The 20980-nt window shown below is 44.9% G+C and overlaps 1 pseudogene; it reads left to right on the forward strand.

Annotated features, from left to right (window-relative positions):
• Positions 1 to 5555: 5555 nt before the first annotated feature.
• Positions 5556 to 6271, forward strand: LOC106697923 (annotated as a pseudogene).
• The last annotated feature ends 14709 nt before the right edge of the window (positions 6272 to 20980 follow it).

Raw genomic sequence — 20980 nt, forward strand, 5'->3', positions numbered from 1 at the left:
ATACGTAATTTAAAATCTCCTCCAAAGAAATTGTTCCCAGATCCAAGTAGCTTCAATGATGAATTCTGTCAAATGTTTAAGAAAGAAAAAAATGCCAATCCCATGCAGATTATTCCAGAGCATAAAGAGAGGCCATGCTTCCCAACTTGTTTCATGAGGCCAACCTAATCTTAATTCCAAACTTGACAGGAACACGATAAAAAAGGACAACTATAGGCCAATCACACTCAGAACACAGACGCAAATAATCCTAAACAAAATATTGGCTAATGTATATAAGGATAGTGCATCAGATCAAATGAGATCTATTCCAGGAAAGTAAGGTTAGTTTAACATTCAAACTTCAATCAACCTAATTCACACTAACAGAACAAAAGTGAATCTATAATAATAAAAGTGTAACAGGCTAATTAGACCAGACAGATGGACGACCTTCCAGACATCCTTCTGGACAAAGCCGTGCAGCAGGGGCCGAGGCAGAGGTGGTTAGGGGTGATCAGGTAGGCAGGTGAGCAGTTAGGAGCCAGCAATCCTGAATTGTGAGAGGGGTGTCCAACTGCCAGTCAGACATCCCCTGAGGGGTACCGGATTGCAAGAGGGTGCAGGCCAGGCTAAGGGACTCCCCCTCCATGCATGAATTTTGTGCACCGGGCCTCTAGTATTTATATAATCATCTTAATAAAGAAAAATCAATAAAATTCAATAACCATTTGTCATTAAAATAAGCAAACAAAAGTCATTCAGCAAAATAGGAATAGAAGAGAATTTATTAGCCTGATAAAAGTCAATCTACAACAAGCCCATAACAAATATCAGACTTAATGATGAAATATTGAAAGCTCTCCTTCTGAAATAGAGGGTGGAAGATTTGAACAACATAACTAGTCAGCCAACAGCACTCCAAGCCAATGTCAACTGAAGGTCCTAGCCAAAAAAAGTGAAGCAAGGAAAAAAAGAACCTACAAATTCTTACAAGTTTACAGACACAAGTAAGTTTACAGATACAAGGTCTATATACAAAAATCAATTGCTTTCTATCTAGCAAAAGGAAGTGGTTAGGAAAAAAAATTGCAAAGATTCCCATTTACAAAATTATTAAAAGAATCAAATATAGGAATAAATCTAATGAATATTTAAAAGACCTTTGTGTAGAATGCTCTGGAAATATTACTGAAGGAAATAAAAGGAGACCTATATAAATAAATAGAGGGGGGAGGAGGTTGACCATGCTCGTGAACTGGAGGATGCAACTTTATACAGATGTCAGTTCTTTCCAAATTTAGGTGAAGAATCATGGAATCCAAATCAAAATTATACAGGGCTTTTTTGTGTGTGCATTAATCTTGACAAATTAATTTCAAAATTCATAGGAAATAGAAAAGACCAAGACACTTGTAGAAAAATAGAACAGGTGGGAACATAAAGCAAGACTTATAAAACCACACTAGTGAGAAATTGGTTCAAGGAAAATCAAATAGACCAATGAAACAGGATAGCTCTCTAACCCAAAAACAGATTCACAAATAGAGTGACACTTCACTTTTGACAGAGAAAAAAGACTTTTTCAAGGGATAATTTCCCATATCAATTGGATATGGGCAAACATTTTAAACTTGATCTTACATTACATTGTATATGAATAAATCATTATCAGGTGGATATAAAAGATGTATCTTACATATGAACGATAAAAACTATAGCTGACTCTTGAACAACATGGGGGTTAAGAGCGCTGACCCCCAAGCAGTCAAAAATCCATGAATCACTTTTAGGTCCCTAAAAGTTTAACTATTAATAGCTGACTGTTGATCAGGAGCCTTACTGAACATAAATAGTTGATTAATACCTATTGTATGTTATATGTATTATGGTATTTTTATAATAAAGTAAGCTAAAGAAAAGAAAATGTTGTTATGAAAATCATAAAAAGAGAAAATACATTTACAGTTACTTTACTGTATTTCTCCATACTGTTAAGTTTAAGTTACCTGTTTATAAGATGAATCATCTGTCTTTTAATATCTACATCAATATTGCATTATATGACACAAAACACTGTAGATGTTATATGTATTACTAACAGAATGCATCAAAAATGAAAAGATTGAAAGGGCGAGGGCTAGGTTGCCCCAGGGTAGGGGCTACGTCCTACTCTGCTAGCCACACCCAGGCGGCAGAGCACAGTTCTTTCTCCTCCCCTTACTCCAACCCCCCCCTATATAACCCGTCCTGAGACGAGGTTGGCGCGCTCAGCCACGTGGATTGCTTTTGTGTCGGTGTGTCTGCGCCCAAGCTAGCTTGAAATAAATACAGATTCTTATGCTTTTGCATCGAATTGGCTCCCTAATATGATTTCTTGGGAATCTTGGAATCTGGGCATAACATTTGGGGGCTCGTCCGGGATTCCCAAGACCATGTAGGGATCCTCAATTCGTAGAATCTGCGTGGCCGCGGTAAGTGTCTGTATGTTGTATATTCTGTTCTGTGCTTTGGGTTTTGGGTATCTCTAAGGAACTTTTCCTGTATCTGGAGGAATGGCTTCTAGATGGTACTTACCATCAAAACTCGGACTGGCTAAAGGTTCGAATCTGGCCTATCTTTTAAAAAAGATAGAAAAGAAGCATTCCTAGGCAGTTTTCTACTGCTTCTGTTCAGGGACTTGTTCTGTATCTGTTCTGTGAGCTCACTTCTGGAATCTGTGCCTGAAGGGTCCAGGCGGACGCGCCGTGAACGACCACAGGCGGGGGAGAGTTAGAAGACGTTCTGCTCCCCCCATCTGTAGGGGTTTAATTTTGCTTCCGCCAAGTCGGGAGGTCTGTAGAAACCCCAATCTGAGACGAGGTGGGCAGCTCCCACCGTGTTGGCATAACGCCATCTGCTTCCATAGAGTTAGAAAGCTGTATTTTTGGGCCCGTGTAGTCTTCTGTGTTTGTATGTTTCTTTCTGTGAACTTACTGGACGGATGTTATGGAATGGACTCAAACCGCTGCTTTGGGTATTGTGATTGATCAGTTCAAGGAGATTTCGGGAGGCTTTAGAGCTCCCTCAGGAATTGGGAAGTTGTTAAAAATTAAATGGATTGTTTAAACTCTGAATGAATGTCTGGTAAAAATATATGAGTGTAAAAGCAGGGATCACTGTGCCTGGGGCCGCAGGAGCCGCTTGCTCTGCGGTCGGGGGGAGCGCAGTGCGCGGTAAGCGCAGCCCTCACCCGGGAGCCCGTCCGCGCCGCGGGCCCAGGCGGCGGCGGCGGCGGCGGCGGCGGCCCCCGGGGTTGTGGCAAGCGAGTGGAGCGCGCGCGGAGCTGAGTCTGCGTCTGCACCCGGGGGCAGGTGTGCAGGGGCGTGGCGCGCGGCGAGCGCAGCCCTTGCCCCGGAGCCCGTCTGCGCCGCAGGCCCAGGCGGCTTGGTGGCAGCGGCGGGCGGGCAGCGGCCCCGGCGTGTGGCGAGCGGCGGGGCCCCCCCGGCGGCGTCGGGTCCTGGGGGGGAGATCGCCCCAGCCAGATCATAGAAATTAAATATAAAAGTTTTAAAATGCGTCTGGGATTTCTGTTCACGTGTAAAGAGAAAACCTGGCTTAAAACTGAAGCGCGCACTGTCCGATTTTGGACATTTAGATAAAGTTTTAAGCTAAAAGTCTCTTTACAATTGTACAAAATAAAACCCAAGACTGTTTATTTCCTAAGGAAAATAGAAAATTTAACCCAGGGTAGAAATACTAGTTAGATTCTAGCAACAAGGTTGGTATTTTTCCATAATAAAGTGATTTTTTTAAATGTTAATGAAACCTGTTCCAAAGCTAACTTTAAGCCCGGTAAAAAAAAAAAAAAAAACCAGCCCTTTGTTAATTGAAAAGGCTGGCCAAAACATTTCTAATGAGAAAAGGGCTAATGCTTCCCGCCTCTAGCAAGTTCTTAAAGAATGTGATCAATTTACATCTGATTGGTCCGGAACAGGCCAAACCTGTTCTTCCAGGGAGAACAGCCGCTCCCCCTTCCTCCCTCAGGCCAATTTTGAAACTTCCCACAGGCAAGCAAGGACCTTCCCCAGAGGAAAAAATTATAGTCATTTTAAAATCAAAAGCTGGGCCAGGCCCGCCTTGCCAGCCTCAAGTGTGGTTTTCCAAATCTGTGAAATTTAATACCTTGGAGTTTGTGCCTGGATGTCTTGAAATGACATGGTACTGAATTGAATGATATCTGAGTGTACTTCGTACAGAATCTGGGGAGCAGAATTAGATCTATTGATTGACTGCAGCTAAGATATTTTTTTCTCTCTCACCGTTGGGAAGTCTGAAGCTACACCCTTTTTTGGTAGAGGGCAGGGTAGACACGCCCTTTCCCTAGCATGCAGGTGGTCCGGTTCCACCAGCAGTCATCTTTAGAAATGTTAATTTGCATTTCAATGGCTACACCTTTTGCTGACCAACCTTCCCAGAAAAGGTCAAGCGGCCGAGGGGTGGCTCCTTTGAAATCAGCTTTCTACTCCAAGCCTTTAAAAGAAACTGATAGCAGTAATCCAATTTCTAAAGTACAATTATTTCAGGTAGAAACTGGTTTCTGTAAATTGATCTGTCCTTATTGCTTAAATATATATAACTAATGAAATTTCTGTGTCTCTTAAAAATTTCGAATGTATTACTAATCTAAGAAATTTTCATTATTTACATGACACCTAAAAATTAAAGCCAAGAGTTCTAACTGGAAGGCATAGCTTTGGTATGATAAAAATAAAATAAAATATTAATAGACCAGTAAGCTGAAACTGGTCACTGGTAGATTATGAGAAAAACTGGACATGGCCTAACTTCTCCTCCCTTGGTACCCCTGAAACATCAGAGGGTACTTCTGGCCTTGGTTTTCTTGGGTTTTGGTTTTGGATTTGTTTGTTTATTTGTTTGTGATGAGTGCCGTTTCTATCTGGATAAAACATAGGTCAAAGACTTGTTCACTGAAAGAATATAAGTATAAATATTTATTTAATATTTATATATCTACTTGAATATAATTGTTTGTTCATATACATATGAAAATCTAAAAAAAAAAAAAAAAAAGCACACGCTTGACTTCTTAAGGCTGAGTGCTCTGACCGATAGCAAAGCACCCTGAGCGGCCGCTGGGATCTTTCCCCAAGGGCGCTTGCTCTCTGCCAGAGGTGGAATCGGCCCGCCTAACTAGTAAACATCTCTATCTGTTTGTTTGCTGGGAACTTTGATTTGCTATGTGATATTCTGTGCTGGGTTGGGATTTTGGAATTCTAGAATAAATTTAAAAAGTATTTCTAATTGGAACATTTAAAAATGGAGCTCACAGTTCCTCAAGGCAAAGATTTAATGGGCCCTTCCCCCTGCCTGTGCTGAATTAGATAATACAGGCCAGTACTGAGACAATGGGCCTTGAAATCTGTAAAGATAGGCAGAAATGAAGCTGGTCTAATGTACTGAAAGGATTTGGTACCTGTCTGCTGCTAGCAAAGGAGGGGCTGATACCCCCTCCTAGCGCACTCCCTTGAAACAAACCATGGAACCTGGTGGAGGCCATGGAGTAAGACCCTCTCAAGGTCTGAGAATCACTGGAGCAGCCGGCCACCATGGAGCCCTGGGGAAAACCAGAGCTCCTGGTGTGGCACCCAGAGGCAGTAGCCTCGGCTTCCCCACTGCCTGTGGGCCTAGAGGTGAAGTTGGGGACCCTGGTGCTCCTGCTGGTGCTCACGCTCATCTGCAGTCTGGTGCCCATCTGTGTGCTACGCCGACCGGGAGCCAGCCCCGAAGCCTCAGCCTTCCGCCAGAAAGTCCTGAGCCTGGTGAGCTGCTTTGCCGGGAGTGTGTTTCTGGCCACCTGTCTCCTGGACCTGCTGCCTGACTACCTGTCTGCCATAGACGAGGCCCTGGCAGCCCTGCACGTGCAACCTGGGTCCATCACACCCACGTCCGGTCAGCGGACCCATCCATGATCCGGAAAGACTTCATCACCAAAATGAAGTATCAATCGAGATCAACGCAACCTGCTATCTGCCTGATGCTGGTAACATTGCTCGCGACTTAGATGATGCCTGCATCTTCATAGACATGGCTCCAAAGAGACAGGGACAATTTATAGAAAAATCAAAAATAGACTTTAGTATCACATATTTAGTAGCAGAAGATGTAGCTGCCTAAAGCGGCCATGATGCCTATATTATGTTTCATTGTATTGATGTATTATATTGACCTTTAATTCTCTTGCAGGTTTGAATGTATATTAACTGTCCTAGAAAGGTACTATGTGGAGTGAACCCCAAAAAGTAAAGAGTGCCTAGCTGCCAAGAGGGCAGGTGCCCACCTGGGCAGGGAACAGTGCCCATCAGGTTTTGGTCTCTGTTGAAAGACAGCTAACAGTTGGCAGCCTGTGTACTGCTTGCAGGCCTTTATGACCATGCCCATGTCAGGGGTAGTCTGAAAAAAGCCTATTTAAAATAGAAGATCTGAGGCATGGTTATGCATAAAAAAAGAGTTTAATGCCAACAATTAAAAGAAATTGACAAGGAAAGTCAGAAAATCTTAGAGTAGATCAGTATGTCTTTCTTCTTATATAATTCCTCCAAAATTTGGCAATGCTAACATGGCAATACATTTCTTTGCATAGATTCAATAAGACCGATTCCTAATAGTGGTTTTATTAACGGAAAACTTTGACTGGAGTATCATGTTTTAAAGAGCCTGTCTGAGCTCTAAAGACTTGAAGCCAGTAAAAATGCCACGAAGAAAGCCTGGTACCCTGCTTGGAAGCCCTGAAGATGGCTGGCACTGGAGTGTCAGGCCGATGCCCTACCATCACTGGCGGTTGGTAAGAGTAAAAGGGGAGCAGTAGGGATGCCTCTGCATTCCTGCGGAGCCCCCACACGCTCTGGGCCGCAACAAGTAGGAGGGCTACTGAGATGGGCTTAAAGCCTGGAGCATGGGCTCAAGTGGAATTGCTACAGGTGAGGGATTCACCTAACTCAGCAGATACTGCAGGCGGGCCTGATGGCAGCTGGGTGGCGTGGCTTCCTGGCCCTACGGGGCACATTAAGATTCAACCATGAGATTCCAGCAAAGGTAGTCGGTTACCATTCTTGTTGTGTTTATGCAAACATCAGGAATCTTGATTTGGCTTTTTGATAGCCATGGAGGAATTTTAAGAAGAAAAATCCTATTTCAATAGAAGTTGCTAAAACTAAAATAGTTTCTTTCCCCTCCACCAGACCATTTGTTAAAATATGCCCAGTACGAGCCTCTAGCAACGGTGGAATCAGTCCGTCTCATGATTGAGCCGGAAGTTCCAAGACAAAGGGGGGGATGAAAGGGCGAGGGCTAGGTTGCCCCAGGGTAGGGGCTACGTCCTACTCTGCTAGCCACACCCAGGCGGCAGAGCACAGTTCTTTCTCCTCCCCTTACTCCAACCCCCCCTATATACCCGTCCTGAGACGAGGTTGGCGCGCTCAGCCACGTGGATTGCTTTTGTGTCGGTGTGTCTGCGCCCAAGCTAGCTTGAAATAAATACAGATTCTTATGCTTTTGCATCGAATTGGCTCCCTAATATGATTTCTTGGGAATCTTGGAATCTGGGCATAACAAAGATAGTGTAATGGCATAATAATTTGTGTATTGATAATGAAGAAGCAGTAATATGATTACATTATGGTAACCTAATATAATCAATATGATTGCCTCACAGTAGTAAGGAAATCTCCAAAAAGTTTTAAAATATGTTTTTTTTTGGGGGGGGGGGGAATGCTTAAATAAGTGCACCTGTGCAGTTCAAACCAATGTTAGTCAAGAGTCAACTGTCTAAGGCTTCCAAAAGAAAATATTTTCATGACCTGAGGTAGAAAAAGACATCTTACTAGAACAAGACACAGAAAAGGCACTGAGGACAAAGGAAAGACTGATGAATTGTACTACATTAAATTAAGAACTTCTGTTCATCAAAAGACATTATTAAGAAAGTAAAAAAACAACTATATATGGAAAAATATTTCACAACACACATAATGACAAAGGCATAAAAAGATGTCTTACAAATCAAGAAGGAAAAGAGGGACAACTTCATGGAAAAAATAGGCAAGAATCACCAATAAGAATGTCACAAAAATAAATATTCAATTGCCCAATAAATATGAAGAAGCTGTCAGCCTCACTAGTAATCAGTGAAATGGAAAAATAAGAAAACCAAATTATAGTCATACAAAACACTGCCCAGCATGGCTAAAATTAAAGGAAATGACCATTAGCAAAGAGTGACACAAGGGACCCTCTTACAGTACTCGCAGGAGTAGCACTTGGTACAACCTCTTGGGAGAACAGTTTGGCATATCCACTAGAGCTTACATACATCTGCTCTATGACTCAGCAATTCAGCAGGGGCACCAAGATATGTGCTCAACAATGGTGATCACAGTTTTGTTTGTAATAGCCCCAAACTAGAAACAACCCAAATGTCCATCAATAGGAGAATGGTTAAATAACTTGTGTATCTCATATAAAAGAAATTGATACAACAATGAAAATAAATGAACGCCAGTTACAATGTGTATGAATCTCATAAACATAACATTGATCAAATCAAACTTGACACAAAAAGTATACAGTATTTCATTTTTTACTATAAAAACTATAGAATTAAGAGGTGCTTGATTAGGTGATAAAACTAAATAAGTGATTACCATAAAAATATGGGTAGTGGTCATCTCTGGGGGCACAGAAGAGAGGTAATTTGGAGAAGGCCTGAGGAAGCTTCTGGGATATTGTTCCATTTTTGTTTGGGTGATGATTCTTATGGATGTTTGCTTTGTGATAATTAAGCTGTACATTTTTGTTTTAAAAGTAATTTTCTATGTATGTGTTATTGTTTTGTAGTTAAGAAACAGAAAGAGAGAGGATTGGTGACACAAACCCTAGGAAGTCCAGGGAGATTGCCTTCTGGGTTGACATGTATCCACTTGTTATTTTAGACTGAATGATGCCCAAAAGAACAAAGGGAATATAACATGAAAATGTCGAGTCAAGGTGTACCCAGGCAAAAGTGTAGCTTGCCATGCAAATTAGATGTAAAACTAGCCATGTCTGTTTGACTTCAGAGTGGCTGGGCTGGGGATGGGCTAAACACAATCTATTTTCATAGCAGCTGCCTGAGAAGCCACGATCAGAGTTGCAGAGAAGGCTCTGGTGTTTGTGAGATGCGGTATGGTGGATGAGCTAATTAAAATGATGGCTTCCTTACAGCCAGACCCAGGGCGCCAGCCCAGGAAGTGCCCTAAGGACACAGCACTGGGAGCTCCAGGGAAGCTGGCAGAGAAGATGCCTGAAGCCTCTGTGTAGACACTGGGAAATGCCTTCTCTTGCCACTGCAGGGAAGGATGCTGCTAAGAGGAGCCAAAGGGAGCTCTAGGAGGCAGCGGTTCCTGCAAAATGTGCCCAAAGTCCCCGTGGATGATGGTTAATTGTGTGTGTCTACTTGATTAGCTGTGGGGTGCCCAGATTCAACATTATTTCTGGCTGTGTCTGTGAGAATGTTTCCTCGTGAGGTGAGGTTAGCATTTGAATGGGTGGACTCAGTAAAGCAGACTGCCCTCCCCAGCATGGGGGCATCATCCAGCCCACTGAAGGCCTGAATAGAGCAAAGAGTGGAGGAAGGAGGAATCCGCCCCTTTTGTCCTGCCTCACTGTTCGAGCTGAGACACAGCTCACCTTCTCTGGCCATCAGGCTGGGATTTACACCGGTTTATAGGACTTCAGACTCAGACTGAATTACCCCACTGGCTTTCTAGGTCTCCGCTTGCAGATGGCAAGTCATGGGACTTCTCAGCTTTCATAATCACATGAGCTAATTCATCATAATACGTCCCCTTTTATAAATAGCCTACTGGTCCTGTCCCTCTGAAGAACCCTGACTTTGCCCTATCTCCAAGGCATTCTGCGTGCCTGCTGTCAGTGCTCCCCCTCCCTCTGCTGCACCCCTCTCTCCAAACCTTCTCCCAGGGAAGCTGCTGTGTTTTATTAGAACCTGGGGCCAGAGCTTCCCCCATGTGCTGCCTATGGGACTAGGCAGAGTCCTGGGTGTGCTGATGCCAGCAGCTGCTGAGAGCCCAGTTTTATCAGGCATGGGAGTAGCATTTGGCTCCGTGAGAGGACTTCCGGATGATGTGAATCCCCAGTTTAGTCTGATGAAGAGGGCATTACCTCTGGGTTGGAAGCAAAGTTTGGCCACTTCCTGCTGTCACCTTGGCAAATTACTAGGAATGTGTGAGTTGTAATTAATATTGTATAGCAAGCACTTTGTGTAGTGCCTGGCACTTAGAAAGTGCTCAATAAACACTATTGTTTTATATTCATTTATTATCATAATCATCATTATATTTTAATTATTAAAATTATGTATTATCAGTAACAATTAATAAACATTATTTTTATCATCATCCTGCTGGAAGCCAATTCCAGCATGTCAGCAGGGCTGAATCATCTGGAAATGGCTGAGGGCATTTCCCCAAACCTGAAAAGGATGCATTAAATCAGTGGCTCTCCACCTTCCTAATGCGGCGACCCTTTAATACAGTTCCTCATGTTGTGGTGACCCCCAACCATAAAATTATTTTCGTTGCTACTTCATAACTGTAATTTTGCTACTGTTATGAATCGTAATTAAATATCTGATATGCAGGATGTATTTTCATTGTTACAAATTGAACATAATTAAAGCATAGTGATTAATCACAAAAACAATATGTAATTATATATGTGTTTTCCGATGGTCTTAGGTGACCCCTGTGAAAGGGTCTTTCGACCCCCAAAGAGTCGCGACCCACAGGTTGAGAACCGCTGCATTAAATGATTGCTTGCTGCCAGACAGCTAAGGGCATCTTAATCTACATGTTATTGCCTCCTACTGGCCAAACACCTGAACAGCCATAGGCAATTCCCCAATCTAACAATGGATTCTGTATAGTAGCCCTACCCTTTGATGTGTATAGCTACCTTGCCTTAGGACAGGGGTGGGCAACCCCTGGCACACGTGCCAAACATGGCATGCCAGTAACTTTTGCTGGCATGTGAAACCCTCTCTTATAATCTTCCATTTACAATTTTTTTCTTAATATCAACTTTTTTATTTTTCAGATAAATTCAGTGTAGGTGAATCTTAGATAAATAAATAATTTTACATAACAAGTTATCTTAAAGACCATAAACATGGATTGACAAGAGAGGGGAAGAGCAATTTCTATGCCTCTGCCTTAACTCTCCCTGCCTTCCTAGATCTGACCAGTGTTTTGGTTTCATCCACATACGCTTGTGAATCTTTGTTCTCAGTGATGAATTTTGTTAAGTCTCGTAATAGGAGTAGCCTGACGGATGAAAGTAGTAGCTTGTGCATATCTCTGAAGGTCACGAAATATAAACCTGATGTAAAATCTCTGTCATCAGTGATGCAGCGGCAAAAGTCCCACTGATAATATCAAACGGAGTCATAAAGTTTTCTGTCGGACTATCAGTGTACATGTATACATTAAAAAATAAATGTGTTTTTCATCATCATATACTGTGTTTTTGTCGCTTGAATGAATTTTATTATTTCTTCAAGGTTCTTCACATACGTACACCTTAAGAGATATTAAATAGGAGTAACATGTTCTTAAAAAATTAGGGTTGGCATGCAGAAGAATTTTGAGTCAGAGATTTTGCTGGTTTTGGCACGCACTCACAAAAAGGTTGCCCACCCCTGCCTTAGGACAAATTGTGTTAATAAATAGCAAGGGGTCCTGAGACAAAGAGAACTTAGTTCCTTTAGCTAAGTCTTCTCTGACTACCCATGATGCTTTTCAAAATTATGTTTTGTCTCTGGACTCTTATTTAATTTATGCACAGTGCCTTCTCCAGATTCCTGAACCCTTCTAGATGCTGGATTAAGACCACTGGCATTATCATCTCACTCAGATCCAGAGGATTATTGAGCAACCCCTGTGTGGGAAACAAGCAGGAGACAGGCACTGTGCCCTCCGGGGGAGAGGTGGAAGCCAGTTCCATTGGGAGGAGGAATGGGTGTAGCCTCTCTCCACACCAGAGGTGGGGCACTGGAGCACCCAGCCAGGTTCTGGGGCTGTGAGGAGACACGTTGTTTTCCTTCTTGTCTGCAACTCTGTCTGCCTGGGGTCAGGACACAGAGGCCGGGACTCAAGAAGAGGGGGAGGGTCCTTCGCCTGCATCGCACTGCTGGAGCTATGTAGATTTTTTTCCACAAGAGAAGATCAAAATATACAGAAGCAGGTGCCACCTTCTGTATATTTTTCATCTCGGTCTAATGTCGTTCCATCATGGTCTCAAGAGCTGTCAGGTCAACATATTTCCTCTAAAATATGTTGGAAAACTACTAACTTGGGAGAATGTGATTGGAAGGAATAACTGACCTTAGTCTCAGCCCAAGGAGAGTCTGGGGAGAGCCATGGGGAAGAGGCGAATGGTGCTGGGAGGGCCAAAGAATATGAGCAGGAAAAATAGCCAGTGAGATTGGGAGAAGGAGATAGCCAGCCAGCCCATGCCTGGCGGAGGGGCTCCTCCAGGGAGCACTGACTTGCATGGTCCATATAAAAGGGCTGGAATAGAAACTGGAGCAAGAGTGTGTGGTAGGTGGTTTACAAAAGTGCCTCCCATCTCTGACAGGCGTGCTGCTCTTCCCATCTGGAAGTAGAGTCTCTTTCTCTCACCTTAAGCTAGGCTCGTCCTCTGACTTGCTTTGACCAACAGAATGCAGCGGAGGTGATGCTGCATGACTCCCAGCCCCGGGCCTTAGGGGGCCTGGCAGCTCCTGCTTTCACCCTGCTGGGATCCAGTGCCATGTGATGACAGTCACAGTAAGCCACTCAATGAAGAGAGGCCATACCGAGAGCAAGAGGGCCCAGCCAGCCCAGCTGTGTGCCAGGTGGGAGTGGAGCCAGCTCACCCGATCCCCACAAAGGTAGCTGCAGGAGTGACCCTGGCCAACACCACGCGGAGTAGACCTGCCCAGCTGATCCTGGCCAGTCCACAGAATCAGGGAGAAATAGTAAATCCTTGCTGTTTAAGCCACTAAATTTAGTCTGTTTTTATGTAGCAGTAAATAATTGAAACAGGGTGACTTACACGCAATCACTTAGAGACACTGAAAGGCAGATCCGTTAACATCACTAATTCGCTGCTTTCAGAGCATAATGCTTATTGATCTTTAGTGCTTTTAATAAAACTCCTGTTTTAAATATACACTGTGGCCAGCATGCTTGCAAGTGGGAAATTGGTGCCAATAACTGAGACTTCCCATATGTTTCTAATCAGAGATGAGCCAAGAAGAGAGTGACAATAAACAGTGATGGGCATATCATGTATTGAGCACCTCCTGTGGGATAGGCCCTCTAAGGGGTGCTTCACTACCATTATTTCATTTTATCCTTTAGAAGGAGGAGCTGTAAAGTGCCTCATTCTACAGAAGCACTTGTCCAGGGCTGACCCATGAGCGAGTGGCAGAGCCAGTGTTTGGACCCAGAGCTCTGAGTACTTGACCTCCAAACTTCACTGCCTTTCTCAAGCCAGGATATTCCAGCTGCTCTTTGGTCTCAGCTATAACTTCAGCTAGTGGGCAGGGGGTTGGGCGCTCACCAAGATGGCTCTTGGAGACTTCTTTTTCTCTCTCTGGAAGAGGTTATGGGCCTTCCAGGCCAGTGGGGCACCTGGCATCTGAAGGCACCTGGCAGAAGGCACAAGGCCTCTCTCCACAGAAGCAGCACATTCAACAATTCCACATTAGGTGGTTTCACATTCTGTGCTCTTCACTTCTAAGGAGGGAGCTTCCCCTTTGAAATCCGTGAGTAGCCCCAGGCGCTCAGAGCCTGAGCTCAGGAATTTCCCCCTGGTCCTAGAAGGAAAGCGCTTGATTCCTGCCCCCTTTTAATCTTGGAAGCCTTCCTGGGAGAGTTTCGCTTTGAGCTCTGTTTTGGAAGAAGTGAAGGAGGCAGCTGGATGAATGCTAAGTAGGACATTTTTAGTTTGAACAGCAACTCTTGAGACACTGCAGAGAAAATCTCAGTAAAGGCAGAAATAGTTCATGTGTTGTGCAGCAAATTACAACTCAGAATCATTTTAATGGATTTGAATCAGGGGCCAAAATCAACCTGATAACCTTCAGTAGAAGTAAATGTAAACTCCCAAATATAGATACAAAGGATAATTTATACCATTTTAGGACTGGGAAGAGCTGACTTGAAAGCAGTTCATGGGACAACTAATTGGGGGTTTGGTGGGAAATACATAAACTCAGAATAACCCAGGAGTGAGATGCAGCTGCTAGGAGATCTAAAGCAATCTCGAGTTGCATAATTCCATGTTTAACATGCCAGTGTATGTGAAGTGGGTAAAAATGACCAAATCTGAAATCTGTGTGTGCAGCTCCAGGTGACACCCTTTTACATGGATATAGAGTTTGGGGACCCAGGGACAGCACAGGCCACTCAGGCCTATCCCCAACTTGGATTGGTCAGATTCAAGGGCACTACATGTTTTAAAGGGGTGAAATTTCAAAAGAATTAATATGTCTAAGCATACATGTGTGGCCTTGCCCCTTGACCAGGCCAGCTTCCAGGGTCTGTGCCTCTGACTTTCTTCCTCTCTGTTTTTTTCACTTGATTGATTTAAGCCCCGGGACCCCTGACCTGGCATGATCAGACTTGGGCTAGGAGGCCAAGACCATTCTATTCCGCATTGGGCAGTCTCTTCTGCTGTCTCTTTGTTCCTTTTCTCCTGATGCTGTGGGCAGGGTTGGATCTGCCATTTCTCCCACTAGAGACTAAGACCTGAGACTCAAATGTGAGCACTGTGAAGGCATAGCACCAGCCAGACTTTGGGGGCAGCTCCAAGGCTGGCTCTAGGTCGTCTCTGTCCTGGACCTTCCACTGTACTGGCTTAACTCTGTTGAATGTTGCATTAAGGTTTGGGGGAATTCCCCTAATAATAAAACTCTTCTTTGCTTCATTTATGTATATATATTTTGGGGAAACCTCTATGAATTGAATTGCATCCCCCTCAAATTCATATGTTAAAGCCTTAACCACCCTCCAATGTGATGATATTGGAGACGGGGCCTTTGGGAGGTTAGTAGGTAAATTATGGTCATGAAGCCAGGGTCAGCAAGATGATATTAATGCTATTATTTAAAAAAGACCTTACAAGAAGACTTGCCCTCTCTCTTTTCTTCTCTCCCCCTCCCAATCCCCACCATCTAAAAACAGCAAGAAGGCAGCCACCTGCAAGCCAGGAAGAAGGCCTTCACAGGAACGGAATTGGCTGGAACCTTAATCTTGGGCTTCCCAGCCTCCAGAACTGTGAGAAATAAATGTCTGTTGTTTCAGCCACACCACCTATGGTATTTTGATAAAGCAGTCTGAGCTGACTATAGAAACCCATGAAGATAAGAGATTGTTTCAGGGAAGGATCTGGGTGTTCCTGTATAGCTGGCCTAATCTGCCATCGTATTGCCATTTCATAGCATCGAATCCAGCCATGATTCCTGACACTGGCATGCTAGAGAGTGACCCGAAGGAAACTCTCTGCGCAGGAGAAGGGACTTGAGACCATGTCCCATGAGAATAGTTTGCGGACTAAGCTGCTAACCTCTTCTCTGCTAACCTCTTCTCAGAGGAGAGTTGGGGTTACGGGGAGCACCCCTCAGTGAGACCATGAGTGCCTATTCCTCAGTTTAGAGCAGACTGCCCACCTGACACTGGGGTACACATAATGGCACCTCTTCCATGGTGAAGAGCCTAACAGGGAAGAGTTAGAAGACAGGGAAATGTTACAAACCCCACCCTCAAGATAGTGAAAGTGGGTGCTCATGAAGCTCCCAGGTACCATCTTGGAAAGGGATCATAACCAGGGATCTTGGTTACCCCTGGTCAAGAAAACAAAATAAATCCTCCTTCCCTCCCTAACCCTGGGGGTGGGGAAGACGTCTCTAACACAATAGAAGGAATTTGAGGGACTGGGTCTCCACTTTCTACTGACTGGGTTTGGGGCAAGCGCATGCCAGCTAAAGTGGGCAGAGTCCTCTTGGAGAGAAGAGAGCAGGCTGAGTCCTGGGGCCCATGGGAAAGAAGGGATGAACAGCAGTGAGCAAAGAACAGGGACATGTCACTGGTGTAAAACAACTGGGGCCACAGAAGGGCCCAATAACTATCTCACGTGTCTACAGAGCCATCCTTAGAAAGTGGCCCCAAGTGGGACAGCCTTGATCAGTAGCAAAGTCACGGGAAGGACATTTTGGATTCTTCGGAGCAGGACTTTGTTAAACCCTGGAGCTGTGCAGTGCTGGAGTCTCTGCCTCTTGAGACCAAGTGTTCCTTGCCACTAGAGATGTTGAGGGACTAAAGGTATGTGAAATTGGGCTAGGTAGAGTCCTTTCCAAGAATAATCATGGAGAAACACCCTCACAAATTCCTCAGCTCTCTGGAGCAGGTGTCAGAAAGGGACCATGAGCAGCTGTATAACAATGATTCTAAATACCAGAGAAATAGTCAATGGGCTATGACTGTTTCTGATAGTCATTTTATTTCCAGCTCATCTGGAGATAATCCATCTGATACTCAGACACTCATGTGTGGCTTGTTACCTGCCTGGCCTGCTCTGTCTTCCTAGGCCAGTGGTTCTCAACCTTGGCTGCAGATTAGAATCACCTAGGAATCTTTTTAAAATCCTGATTTCTGGGCCTCATCCTCCGGAAATTCTGTTTCTTTGTTATGGGGTGAGGCCACAACATTAGTAACAAAGAAACAGAATTTCTGGAGGATGAGGCCCAGAAATCAGGATTTTAAAAAGATTCCCAGGTGATTCTAATGTGCAGCCAAGGTTGAGAACCACTGTCCTAGGCTCTTGCTGACCAGATGGACTCATCTGCAGGCATTATAAGCAGAATGGCTCTGACATGGAATGAGGGGGACAGTTTCATTCATTCACAAATGGGTAGAAGGTCTTCTCTAGTCCAATCACTGTGCCATGTGCCAAGGGTGCGGGGAGGAAAGACAGACCCTGCCTTCAAGGAGCTTACAGTCTTTAGGCCAGGCAGCCATGTGAGCAATAGACAGTTGGAATTCAGTTATCCATTTGATAAATGTTTGTTGAGTATAAGCTCTGCACTAGGCACAGATTTAGCAGGAACAAGAAAAAGGTGGTCTCTGCCATTGGAGAACATTCCAGTAGGAGAACCAGATGATAGGCAAGTCACACCTAAAGGACATCATAACCTGTTTTGCAGAGTGTCATGAAGGAACTTTAAAAGGTGAGGGAACGAGAGTGAGAGGGATGGGACCTGCTTTAGAAAGGGCGATCTGGGAGTCTTCACTGAGAGAAGACAGTAGATTTCCACCTGAAGCTTGAGAAGGAGCCGAGTGAATAAGAAGGGTGGAGCAGAGCACTCTGGGTCACTCCTGCTGCTATAAAGGCGGGAAAGACCTTGGTTTGTTAAGGAAGCAGAGAGGACATCACTGTGCCTAGATGTGGTAAGTGATGGCATGAGGTGAGGTTGGAGAAAAGGCAGAAGGAAGATCCAACAGGGCTTTGTAAAATTTGAGAGGTGATTTTATTTTAAATTTACTCAAGATCAGTACTCCCAGTTTGGGGACTGCAGTAGTGAGGACTCCGATGCCCTCCCTCCTTCCTGCCCCAGCTTGCCCCGCCCCTCCCCCTTTCCTCCTCAGCTCTGGCTGCCTTCCTGGAGGAGCAGAAGATCTATACTTGCAGGAGACAAGGGAACCCGGATGCTTTGAAGACTGCCAGGCGAGGTCTCTGAAGGGATCAGAGGTGGCTCAGGAGACAGAGTGGAAAAAGAGGAGGGACTCATGGAGATAAGGTCTGGGACTCTTTGTCATTTGGCCCTATTCTCCCGAAAGTCAGTGATGGGCAATTCTCTCATCTCTGTCTCTGTCCCTGTCTCTGTCTCTCTCTCCCCCTAACTCTGACCCTTCCAGCCACCCCCAACCCCCATAGAAGAGAGAGCGGCAGAATTCCTCTCTGAAGGCAGCTTTCTTGGAAAGCCTGGGCTTTTCAGAACCAGCACTACTGCAGTAACATTTACCACATTGATTTGGGAAGGAAGAAGCACAGAGAGCTGGTCCAGGCAGAAGGCAGGAAAGTCGGGAGTGTCTCTGGTTTAATCTTTTCTTCTCTGTTTTATTTTTAAAATCCACTTTGCAAAGATATATGGTGTCTAACGTTCTGAAAAGGGAAGCAGCAAAGAAACTCCTTCTGGTGTGAATGAAAAGAATTACATAAACCACAGTAAATTTAGTATAAAATTACATCGCCAGCCCCAGAGTAGAAAATGCTTTTCCATCCTGCATTAGCCATGTTCAAGGACCCATTAGCCTGCGCTCCCAGGCTGCTGTACTTAAAGGGACACACACACGGACATGCAGGTGAGGTCTGGCTCATGGGATGGAAGCTGCTGGAACACATTAATTATTTGACCTTCCTTAGGGAACTGGGTTTTTACATAAGTTCCTCCTTGTATTCTACTTGTCTCTACATTCTAAACTGGGTATTGGGCTCTTGCTGCTTCTTGGGATCCACAGATTGGGATTTCCTGAAGTGCCAAGAGTTCCTGAAGTCCTGGGGCCGCCTCTACCCAGGCCCCTATGAGGCTTCTAGGCTGACAGGAGAGCTCAGTGCCAAGCTCTGCCACTTCCAGCCGTGTGACCTTGGGCAAGTTACTTACTATCTCTATGCCTGTTTCCTCTTGTGTAAAATGATGACAACAAAAGTATAAAGGCACCCATTTACCTCAAAGGACTGTTGTGGAGTTTAATTGAGGAAATGTGTTTGTAAGCTCTTGGCGCAGTGCCTGACTCATAGTAATTTTTCAAGGAAAGTTACCTACTTTTATAGTCAACTCCTTGTTCAATTGTTCTGGAAAAAGCTGTCATCTCCCTCTGAGATGGGAATTTTCTCCAAAGGATGCTGTGTGGCCCTCATCATGTGGTGTCCCAGCCAAACATGCTTTATTTATTCATTCATTCAATAAACATTTATTGAGCTCTTACTATATGCCCAGTGCTGAATTAGATCTGCTGGTAAAAAGACAAGTAAGATGCTTTCCTGGCCCTTTAAGGGTTTACTGACATTGGACAAGACAGATATGAAAGCTACCTTGCAGGCTGGAAATAACCACAGGATGGAGAGGCAAAGGAAGTCCTAAGGTGGGGATTTCCTGAGCCATCCTTGGTTCCTGGGTGTTCAAGGCAGGCTTAGAAGTAGCCAGGGGTCCTCTGTGGAGCAGGTCAGTACAGACATGGGAGAAGGCTGTGGGGAGACTCTCAAGGCTATGGGCATCCATAGCCTCAGCAGAGCCCAGGTGTGGTGGGTTGGCCATGGGAGGCGGGGAGACATGGGCTCTGACCGAAACCAAAGAAAGAGATAGGTCATAGGTTACATAAGCACAGGTGTGGCTAGTACACCAACAGGACAAAGCCCAGCCAGGAGGAGAGGGCGTGGTTCTGGAGACCAAATGACACGGAGAATCCTGAAACTTCCCCTGTACCCTGAGGCTGCATAAGTTCCCTTCCTTCCCTCTTCTATCTGAGGGAGAGGAGCAGGCAAATGAACAAAAGGAGAGACTGAGCACCTTTTGTCTGGACTGGCATTTCCTAAAAGGACTGTTGCATTACTGGATGAGCTCAAGCTCTAAACCGGATTGCATACTTGGCTACTTTCCCCTGCTCTTCCCCCGTTTCTGGGGGGAAGTAGACAAGATTAGCTGTAGGTAATAGAGCTCATTTTCCCTCACATCTGAATTGTAATATGATTAATTTTGTGACCCCTTCCCTTATGTGTATGCGCCATACCTAGCATAGGTCCTAGCACCGAAGTGACACTTTATAAATGCTGCAAGTCTGCATAGTGAAAAAAATAAGTGGACGAACAAGTCGTATCTGCCTCTCTGGATCCCATTTCTGAAAGACATAAGCCAATATGTGCTTTCTGTATAGATTACAGCCCTGGGCTCTTGCCCATCACTCCTCCTCCTTGAGGCTTGGACCACACCCAGGCCCTCACTATTCTGGAAGTGGGAAGAGAGGCAGTGGGCCTGGGACCAGCACCATTTTGCGCCTGGGAATTTAGTGTATTTTAAATCAAGTTCCCAAGGATGGCCCAACTCCATGCCACCCACAGGTCTCCACCCTGGCCACACACACACTCAGAAACACACCCACATACACAAACAACACACACAGACGCACAAACACAGCTGAGCTGAAATGCCATGTGTGTGGGAGGGGTTCTCAGAGCGGAAGGATCTTGGCTCTGGTTTCATGATGAAGTGAGGATGGGGGGGGGGAAGGAATAGATGTGAAGGCCCCACCTCACTACTGGGAAGATGCAATGCTAAACACTCATAGCCAAAATCATTTGTCCCTGTGGGAAGGGCAGTGGCAGATGGGAGAGAGTAGTTCCTGACCCAGCCAGAGAAAGATTTTATTTCTCATGAGTCTCATGATTAAAATTTGGGGAAGGAAGGTTTCACAAAGAGAGCCTGTGTCTCCTGCCTGGGGTAGGTGGGGACTCAAAGAAGAGAGCGATCTGGGGTGTGGGATGACGTCATGGGAGTAGGAGAGCGCTATGGTATTACAGACATGTGGGAATGTCCTGGGTGAGAAGCCTCCAGGAGGACTAAAGAGCTCAGGATCCTATTTCTGGCTTTAATAACAGCCCTGGTGACAACCAACCACAGGAGAGGGGTGCAGGCAGGCAGCTCTGTCAGTGAACAGTGGAATGAGGGTTTTCTGTGAGGTCTGGTGGTCTTTAATGCAGGGGTAGGTGGGTAATGTGGGATGTATTTTTAGTAGTGAGAAGGCACCGATGCCTAAAAAAGGATGGAAAGTAGTGGGAAATTGATACCACAACAGGGCTTCAAAGGCATCCCTAAAATACAGTTGAGGAGGCGATGTGAGCACAGTGC

This window comes from Myotis lucifugus, unplaced genomic scaffold (genome assembly GCF_000147115.1).
Source record: "Myotis lucifugus unplaced genomic scaffold, Myoluc2.0 scaffold_117, whole genome shotgun sequence".
NCBI lineage: Eukaryota > Metazoa > Chordata > Mammalia > Chiroptera > Vespertilionidae > Myotis > Myotis lucifugus.